The sequence below is a fragment of the Dioscorea cayenensis genome, chromosome 17, assembly GCF_009730915.1.
Source record: "Dioscorea cayenensis subsp. rotundata cultivar TDr96_F1 chromosome 17, TDr96_F1_v2_PseudoChromosome.rev07_lg8_w22 25.fasta, whole genome shotgun sequence".
In the NCBI taxonomy this organism is placed as follows: Eukaryota; Viridiplantae; Streptophyta; class Magnoliopsida; order Dioscoreales; family Dioscoreaceae; genus Dioscorea; species Dioscorea cayenensis.
In genome coordinates, this window is record NC_052487.1 from 8,941,271 (window position 1) to 8,952,607 (window position 11,337).

The window sequence follows — 11,337 nt, forward strand, 5'->3', positions numbered from 1 at the left end:
AAAAATTAAATAACAAAATTAAAATAATTTTTGTGATTTCCTAAATTAATTATGATTTTTTTTTAGAAAGACTAAATTATAAAATTATAAATTATAAATTATAAATTATAAATAAATGCAATGCACCATAAATTTGAATGGTGTAGACAAAAATTTCAATCGAAATGAATTGAGATCAAAGAAAAACAAGAAAATTTGTAATGACAGCAAAAACGAGATCATTGTGTTCTTTATTTGTTGTTTGAATCAAGGGTTTAATTATCCAAACTCAGAGGTTAGGGGTTGAAGGTTGAATCAAGGGTTTAATTATCCAAACTCAGAGGCTAGGGGTCGAAGGTTGAATCAAGGGTTTAATTATCCAAACTTAGAGGTTAGGGGTCGAAGATTCAACGGTATGGTTGAATCGAGTTTAATAATAAAATATATATATATATATATATATATATATATATATATATATATATATGATAATAATTAACAATCATAAAATATAATATAAACTATAGTTGTAATCATATTAAAAATTATATAATTAGTTAAATTTGATACATAAATTTATTATAATCACAATTAATTATGGTTATTAACTATTCAAATGTGACTGGTACGATTTTAAAAATGCAATTTATTTTTTTATCATAAGTTTACATAAATAAATAATATTTTGAACATGGAATTGTGAATTTTTTTATTCTCGCCCAACCTTTATTAGGTACTAGTAAAAAATAACTAGATTGCAAATCAAATTTAAATTATTTATGATCTTAAGTGATTGTGAATTCATGACTTCTATTAGGAACAAGGTAATGGGAACCTCTGATTAACAACGAGTACAAACTAAAAAAAGAAATGGGTATATGACAAAAATTAATTTTATTAATTTCAAAAGGTATGTTAACACATGAACTTGATTTGGAATATAAAGACTAGGAACTCTAACTCTCCCAACCCTACTTATCTAATTTTCTTCCATCTCCACAAAGTTTGAGCCTATTCAATTTCAATTTTTCCTCATTCTTTCACCAAAACACACACTTAACGTTCATTTTGACTTTGTTGACTTTGATCTCCTTCGAGTTTTTTTCACATGAGTTTGCATCTTGAATATTATTTGGATCTCAAGTTGTGATTTATCCATGTTTATGAATCACAAACTTGATGTATTTCGATTTAGATTTTTGAAATATTTGGTGTTTCATACTTATGAAGCTTTCAGGTCTCTGACTTTTTGATATCTTGACAATCCTAAGGCCATCTCCAACCGAGTGCCAAATCGGTTGCAGATGCCCTAATTTGGCGTAGGATGTGCTCTAACCGAGCGCCATATACTGCGCCAAATCAGGATTTTGCTATAGTGAGATGCAAAGTTACGCATCACTGTAGCACGAGTTATCTTTTTTATTATTATTTTTTTGTTTTCTGTTTAATAGTTGTTCAATTGTTGAGTGTCACTGTAGCACAAGTTTTTTTAATAGTTGTTTAATGAAGTTTGGGTCATTATTTACAATTTTGGTCTACTTTTAGCCACATAAATATGCATCATTATAAATTTTGTTCTTATAATTTCATATTTTGAATAAATTAATGCCTTATAATTTAAGTTTATATTTTTTTAATTAATAAGAAAAAAAATTGAAGAAAAATAATACATGAAATATAAATTCATTAAAAGTAGGACAAATTACGTGAACAATAAAATTAAAACATAGAAAATAGTCCTAACATAGATTATCATTAACAATAATAAAAAAAAATTTAATAAAAAAATACAACACCCAAAATACAACTAACAAGTTGAAAGTAGATGGGGCTAATAGTCAGGCATGTTATCGCCGCTTCCACTGATATTGCCAACGAATCATTAAACATATTAGATCCAATAATGTGTTGTTTTACTATCGGACTTGTTTGTATGTTATGTTTTTATTAATTAATTAATTAATGTCATGTTTATATTTGTATTTTTTTTCAATCGGATTTTTATTTTTTATTCAAATACTTACAAGTATTTTTATTTTATATTTGATAAATATTTGTAATAAATATAAAAAATAAAATATATATCTTAAATAATATAATATTTAAATTCAATGGTTAAAAGTGAAAAATAATTAAAGTTGATTAAATTTGTTGATGGTAGGAATATATAAATTGTGAAGTGAAAAAAATATTCTTAGAATATTCTATTTTAGACTTAAAAATAGAGTTGCTGGTTGGAGAAACTTTTACTGTAGAAGCTGTGTTTTTGTATACTGAAGCTTCAAATATAGAGTTTTGGGTTGGAGATGGCCTAAGTTCATTTTGTCGATTCATTTGAGTTATTCTTTTTTTTTTTAAAACCTAGATTTTCCTATGCTTTTGAACTTTGCACATTGCCAAGTCATATCTTCCTACATGATTGAGTCACTAATTTTACTGTTTTAACTTATTTAGTTTTAGAATGGATCATCTTAAGTTGTAATTATAGCTTGATCACTTTTAACTTTGAAGTTTGAAGATTTCAGCATTTTATGCTTGTGAAGCCTTCAAGACTTTGGCTTGTGCAAAATTTTGAGTCTTCAACTTTTGTCTTGGAACTTTAGAGTTACATTTGTCATTTCATTTAAGATTATCAAGCTATAACTCTCTCATATCATTGAGTCATTAACCTATTTTCTTTGACATGTATAAAATCTTTTTTGTAGCTTGGAATATAATGTCCATTAACTACTAATGAGAGACCCCCATCTTCATGTGGGAACTCTTTTTATCAGCTTATAGACTAATGCATGACCTTCCCTTCTTGAGCAATGCTTGAGAAGCCATATTCCTTTTATCCTTGCATAGAGATGGGCTTTATTTCATCACACGAAAGCGTCTTTTATTCTCTTCATCACCTAAGAAGATAATGTCACATTTTGCATTAGAAGATAACGTCACATTTTGTATTAGACCCATTTTGGACCAAAATCTTTAAAGAAAAGTCTTCAATGTCCTCGATGTGACCACCAAGAGGCAATGATGAGAAAATCTCAAAGAGAGAGTCACCTTGCATTAGACCTCATCCGTAGGCTACAAAGAGAGGAGCCTTCAAAAATTTTTATCATTCCCATCCCCTTGTGAGTGATAAGAAGTATTAGACTTCACAATAGACTTCAAGGAGGTCTTCAAAGATCTTTATCATTCCTATCCACCCCCGTGAGTGTCAAACATTGGACCTCATAGTACGCTTCAAAGATCTTCAACAATCCCATCAACTCCTCTAAATGTCAATCATTGAACCCTATAGCAATCTTCAAGAGAGTATTCAAATGATTTCATTAATCCTATTAGTTCCGCCGATGTGGTTTGTAGTCTTAGAGAACACTCAAACACTCAAGAAAATCTCACACAAACCAAACAAAAAGGAGACACACAAGATTGGTAACCCAGTTCGGCGTCCACTCGTCTATGTCTGGGGGGCCAAGCCTAGAGATAAACAATCCACTAAAAGAGGTGAAAATAATTGAATACAAACACTTTGTCACTCACTCTCACAAATAAAGATCACTACCATCTCTAGATTATCTAGTGCTCGTACTCCTTCCTCTACAAGAGTTACACCTAATCTAAGAGCAAGGTAGCTTATATAGACACCTCAATGGCCCAAATATAGTTCATACTTCTTTTAGAATCTCCGTAGCTACTAACTTTAAAACCTTCCAAAATTAGTTGTTACAACTCTTGTTGTAACACAACTTGCAACATGGCACTGACTGCTGATTTGCCTGAGTTCGGGTTACATTGTGAACAACCTCAAGACCCATCAACCTCCCAGCCATGCTTAGTCCGAGTCGGTGTAGCCAGATCTTTCGATTCCGATCACAGGCAACTAGCCTACCTCCTTAGTTCCTCACCACGCAGTCCCCTCGTAAGGAGCGCACGTCTTTGTTCGTCTTCACAAAAATTACCAAACTTGATCTTCAATTCATCCAAGTTTGGCCTTCAAATCTTCCCAAGAAAGATCTTCAATCAATCATGTCAATCATACCAATAATATGCATGTCTTCCAATATTACCCTTAATAGTCTCCAATCATTCCTATTAAGGTTTCTTCAAATAATACCTTCAATAGCCTTCAATCATACCATTGATAGGTATTTCTTCAATTAAGCTTCATCTATATTTAGTCTCCAATCAAATCACCTAAATATGGTTTTGATATAATCTAGCCTTCAAATTGTAACTCATACCAAAAATAGCTTCACCAAGATTTTCAAGATATTTACCTCTAATCCAAGACTCCTTGCTATGTCACCATGCCTTGCCATGTCATCATTTATACCACGTCACAAAGGTTGCCACGACACCTTGTCTTGGTGTCAAATCACGCCAATTAAAGTGCATTTGCACTAACAAATCCCATCCACCCCTTCGAGTGTCAAGTATTGGACCCCATAGTAGGCTTCAAGGGAGTCCTCAAATGTTTGCATCTATCTCATCCATCCTTATAGATGTCAAACATTGGACCTCATAGTAGACTTTAGGAAATTCTTCAAAGGTTTTTATGCCATCTATAAGAGAATTTCCTAAAGTCTTCAAAGGTTTTCATCACCCCTGTAAGTTCTATGCCATCTATAAGAGACATTCCATGTATAGGTGTCATTTCTTATTGATAAATGCTAAATTGATCATATTTTCAATATCATTTACACTACATCTAGCATAAAATTATACTTGTTTAACATCTCATTAGGATAAAATTTCATTCTTTTGTTCACAACGACCTTTGTTTCTGTTTTAGGAAGAAAGATGCGAATTCAAGGACGTTTTGAAGAAAAATGAAGCAAGTTGCTGAATCAAGGTTGTACCACGACTCACAATGGGCGTTATAGGAACTCACAATGCCCAATGTCTACACTTACCACTACCATGATCGAGCTGTGGTAGCATGAGCTCACTGGTAGCAACATAAAAGCTATAACGACCTCACAATGAGCTTTGTAAAGTCCATAACAGTTGTTATCAAGATGCATAATGCTCAAAGACCGTGCTAGGATGTGACTTGGAGCCCAAGCAACAACTTACTCATAACGGGCATCACAACGCCCGTGGTGAGACCGTGGTGGAGCCGGATACTATAAATACCCTAGTTATGGCGGCCTAATTTCTGGAGAGCAAGAGCATTGAAGGTGATTTTCATTGATATTTTAGCAGATCCTGACGAGTTTCTCAAGAGAAGATAGGCTATAAGTCCTGTCCCTAAGGTCTTCTGTCTTAGTCTTACGGCCCAGCTTACGATCGTAAGTGCCGAGTCATAATCTTCTTTGGATTGCACTTGAAACCACCCTTATGAGCATATGTTACTCCCTATAATTTCCTTGGGACATCCTTATGGTCTGACTTATAAGTGTAAGTCCTGCCCATAAGTCCCTCTATTGATCCTTATGCTTCCTCTTTGCCCGCAAGATTTTCTAAATGAGGCTTATAACCGTAAGCACGGCCTTAAGGTGCTCGTAAATGGTTATGTCTGTCTGGCCTATTCTTCAAATGTTGATGCCGAGAGAGCTCCATCTTTCTCATTTTAGCTCTTGATTGCTTCTTTTGGCACACACACACACACACACACACACACACACACTCTCTCTCTCTCTCTCTCTCTCTCATCTTTAGCACTGCCCGGTACATGAGAATATAATTTTCACCATATTTAGTATCAGTTTCCATAAAAATAATCTAATACATGCCAAATAAGTGTACAACATAATATTAAATAATGTATAAATGTACACTTATCAAAGTGCATAACCTAGGGGATCAACTTCCTCTCAAGCAAAAAGAGGAGAATGAAAAAAAATGTTCTATGAAGCTGAAGCAAAATAGGAGATGAATAACACACTTAAGAAGGGATTTGCAACAATGAAATATACTTGTACATTAGCTTTTGCAAATGAACTAATTCATGAGTGCATGAAGTTGAAAGCATATGGCTAGTTCGATCATGAGATTAATAAGGCTTACATTTGGTTGATGATCAAAGAAAGTAGAGCTACATTTTTCTTGGTGAAACATGAAGAGCTTAGGAAATATTGGGTAGAGCTACTTATTTCAAAGGCCCAAGTGAGGTTGTTTGTTTATTAATTAGTAAATTACGAAATCTTTATTTATTTATTTTTTTTTCTATTTTGACTAATCATGATATTGTTATGTAACTATAAATAAGTAATATTTCATAGTCTTTTTTTCAAGAAAATGCAAAAAGTATGGTGTATCTATTACGGTTGGTGTTCAGGAATGGTTTTGTTAGATTTCTTTTTCTTAAGGTTAGAGTCATTCATGAATTTGAATTGCCATTTTGCTAATAGAAACTACCTATCTCATCAACTCTAGTGAGAATGTTTTATATTCAACTATAAAAGGATTGCCCATAATTATGTTTTTTGTATGTAGGCATGAATATTCACCTCTAACATTTTAGTTAAATTATCTACTCATTTTCCCCTTTAAAAAGATCGAATTAATTCTATATGATGTGTGGGAGACCTTATTTCTCAATTGGAGCTTTCATTTGCTTTGCTTGATGCTTCTCTATTGATAATAAATATATGCAACAGTTTATTTTTGTCTCAATAATGTGTCATTGTGTTCCAACTTGCTTTCTCATATCATTGAACATAGGGTTCTTATATTTTTAGTTCCCTTTTAAATTAATGACGGGCGTGTGATATGTGTGAATTAAATATGCAAATAATATCAAAGTAAGTTCGTGAATACCGCAAGTGTACGAGTCGTCAAGTAATACCTCATGGGTGAGCATGAGGGTAGTATTTCGCTAGGAATGGTGAGAGGCTCCTATTACTTCCTTTTTGCTTAATTAATAGCCTAAATGTTTATGTTCTTTCTTTAGTTTACTTCTACAATTTATTACACAATATAATTAGAGCATCGTTAAGCATAATAGGAAGGAGTTGTGAGGTCGTATGATAGTTATCTTGATTATTACTTATGATAGACGTTGAGTGTGACAATTGCATTCTAAAATTGGATCGGCATAATTCAAAGGCCTACCAGTCCCAATCTCTTGGCAACTAGGTCTAAATCCCTAGAAACTTAAGATGGAATCTCTTCCTACTCCAGCCTTCTATGTTTGCCTTAAGTAGCGAAATTCCTCTAGAAGGGACAAATCAAACCCTAAGCCTAAGGGGTAATCAATCCCTAATCCAAAAACCTAGTTATGCCTAATTTTTTTAGTACATGCATATATCTATCATGGCAATATGTGTTCTTAATGTAGGGGCATATCTTCGTCATCCACATTAACAAAAATATCAATAAAAAAAATGCAATGAATCACAAAAAGTAGAAAAGATTTATTGAATTAAACAATCAAGATTTAGAAATAATAATCGAGGGACCTAGGCATACAATTCCCCTCGAATCTGGTTCTTATGGATCATAAAATAAAGAATTAAATCAAGATAGAGCCATAAGACCAAAGAATAAATATTCGTTTAAAGAATTCCTAAACTAACTTCCTCAAATAGGTCTCCAAAGGTTGAGGATGAGAGGATCCCAAGATTGACAAGACGACGTTGAATCTCTTCACCCACCCCTCCTCTAACGATGATCACTGAATTACCCTTAAGAAACTCATCAAAATTTATTGAAATATGCTTGAAATTCATCTCCAGCCACTCAGATCTTCAGAACTTTTGTTGCCTTACCTTATTCGGCAAAAGAATCTCCTTGAATTCAGAGAAAACTAGGGTATTTACAGAATCGAGCCCGCCACGGGCTCACCACAGGTGTTGTGATGCCGGTGGTAAGTAAGTTATTACTTAGGCTCCAAGTCGCTTCCTGACACATCTCTTTGGGAGTTATGTGGTGAGATCACGGTCGTGATGGGTTTCCATAACGGCCGTTGTGAGGCTGTTATAGCTTTTGTGTTGCTTCTAGAGGTTCCACATTGCCACAGCTTGATAATGACAGTGGTGAGTGTAGACAACTACTGTGGTGAGATGTCACCACGACCGTTATAAGCCGTGGTGAAGCTTTGATTTAGCAACTTAGCATATTTTGCTTCAAAACATCCCTGAATTCACTTCTTTTTCTCTAAAATAGAAATAAAGCCCATGGTGAATAAAAGAATGAAATTTCATACTAATTAGGTGCTAAACATGTCAAATTCCATGCCGAATGTAGTGTAAATGATATAGAAAATATGAAATTTTTAGTACTTACCAACTAACCATTGGTGTTATATTTTTTTCGCTTTTATTGTAATTAATCTCATTTGTCACAATTTGACAAATATTGATGCGGTTATTATCTTCTCTTCCAGATGCAATTTAGGTATCTCAAGAATTTGTTGCTTTTTTTTTTCATAATATATAATTTAAAATGTAAAGCGTTTTGCTATGCCTTGCCAAACCAATTTTTGGAATCTATCAAACATCATTATTAACATTAAATTTAATAGGAAATTCAGTATGGCATTAACAAATAGATTAGTGCATTGTTAATGCTTAAATTTATATGTTTCAAAATTATAATACATAGGGTATTTTAATTATGATGACCACATTTGTCATAATTGGAAGTGCAGAGATAACAGTTTTGGCCTTGTACTTTTGTTTGTAGATATTATCTTAATCCTCTAGGCCATAGCAATGCTAACCAAGATTGTTATAAGTCAGCAACATAATCTTATCTTAATCAAAATCAACAATTTATTCAACAAAGTTAAGTTGTTTAGCCATGATATTGAAATTTGACTTTATTCATATGTTCAGATTCTTGGAGAAATGAAGGTTGGTTTTAAACAAGCATGGCATGATATCATGAGCATCTTTCCTTCCTTTTGAATGTTCCTTTATGCTTAATTTAGAGACTTGAGCTTAATAAACTAGTGTAATTTCATCAGAATTAATTGTTTTAAACTAAACTCTAAACTCAGTTGTGCTTTTCAACAAATAAATCTTAAGGCTTAGAATGAATCTGAAGCCCCATAACCCCGCATTGCTCTGATTGTAGTATTTATAACTATTTTTTTATGAAAGCATCTATTATTTTGCAACTATCATCCAACATTCACAGATGCCCTTTGTTAAGTAAAAAAAAAAATACAAAAGCTAGAAATAAATTTAGTAATAAATTTAATTATAAAATTAATAGTTAAATTGATCAATACAATAATTAAAACCATTAAATAGCATAACAAATATATGAAAAGTTTAAAACAAGCTCTTTTTGTTTTTTTGGGTTAATAATTAAATTCAAAAATACAAATATAAGAAATTTAATAAACATAGTAATAAATCTAATCACTAACTTAATAATAAAATGAATAATTAAACTAATTAATATGATACTTGAGATCATTAAAATAACATTAAAAAATTTGGTAAATGAAAGGTAGGGGTAATCTCACTTTGGGCGTTTATATCTTTTAAATACATCTAACCAAACAAATGTTTTTCTAATTCCATATTTACAAATTCCTCCAACCAAATACAAAATCATGTAATACAACATCTCCAGTCACATCTAACCAAATACCAGATTTAACTGTATTTTTAAATCCATATATTTTCAGTTACATTCTACCAAACGGCATCTTAGTAAAAGAGATCATGGGCATTATTGACACATACTATGCCAAGTTTTGCAACAAAATTTTCTAGACATTTTTAATGCTATGCATTTGGATTCAAGGACAAAAATGTTACAACAGAAATTGAGAGAAAAATGTTAGAATACGTTGCTTAAGAATGTGTTCTCATTTCATGAAAAGCATTAATTGAATGATCTAGATTTGAGTTCTCAACTAGTGAAGATCAACGTCGACTCCAACAAAGTCAAATCACTATAGATCTCATTTTGATATATTCAATGAAGTCATTGATTTTCAATTGCAAGAGCTAAATATAGATTAAATGTGCAAGCCATAGATCTTTTGACACTTAATACAGACTTTGGATCCAAGGAAAAGTATAAATCGTTAAATATTGATAGTATTTCCACCATTGCAGAAAAATATTAACCTCTTGATTTTAGTGAGTAAGAGATATTTAAGTTTCAACTAAAGCATTTCAAATGTGATATGAAAGATGATGAGAAGTTGCAAAATCTATCTTCCTTTTCATAGTTATGCGCTATTTGGAAAGAGATACGGAAATAAAAGACACATTATCTTCTTAACAAATTGGCATGATTTTTTTTTAACTCTTCTAATTTTACAACAACTACTGAGTGAGCATTTTCAACTATAAAGATCGTCAAAATAAGGCTACAAACTAAGATCAAAGATGACTTTCTAGACAATAATTTATGGTCAACATTGAAAGAGAAATTGCGTAGATATTTGGTTTGGTTTCAATTATTGAGGATTTTGTGATGTTAAAAGAACGTCTTTCACAATTTTGGATTTGTGATTTTTTTATTCATCCATCTACTTAAAATTTACTTTTATGATATTTTATTATTCACCGTTGAAATTTTTGTCCTCCAAGATGTAATGTCAAGATCTATCACGGCCCTTTTGTGGTGTCCATTGTTAGATGTATATTTATACTTGTATGTATATGTTATTTGTAAATTTATACTTGTATGTATGTGGTATCTATTTGTTCCTATATGCAAACACATAGATCATAAATGACATTTGTTCAAGGCATATAGACTTGTTCCACACACACACACACACACACACACACACACACACACACACACACTCTCTCTCTCTCTCTCTCTCTCTCTCTCTCTCTTTGTCATCATCATCATCATCTTCTTCTTCTTCTTCTTCTTCTTCTTCTAACATGGTATTAGACTAGGTTTCTTCTTCCTCAGCTGCTACCGGCAATCGCCTCCGACCACCTTCTTCTTCGGTCCGGCAGTTACCTCTGGCCATCTCCCGACCACCTACTTCTCTGGCACAACCGCCACCTTCGTCTCTCCCGGCCATCTCCTCTCCTCCACCACTTCTTTCTTTTACTCCTCCTTATTAAAAATCAAATCTAGCAACCGTGACACCCATGCCGCAGCTCAACGCCGCCCAACAGCCCAACCGCCCAACCGCGCCACCCACACTTGTGCCCGCGCCCCCCTCCCCCTTTCCTTGTGCGCGCCTGCCTGCCAGCCCCCTGTTGGAGCCGTGCCACTCGCCACCGACAGCCCATTTATGATCTCAAAGAGACATTTGAACTCTCTTTCCAACCAGAAAGAGACATTTCAATTCTCTTTCCAAACACAAACAACCAACCTACTGGGTCCAAGAACTTTTCAAAATAGAAATAGACAATATGTTGTGGCCCACCATATAAACTTTTATATATATTAAAAAGACAAAACAAAATAAAAAATGTACTATTCAATATTCTC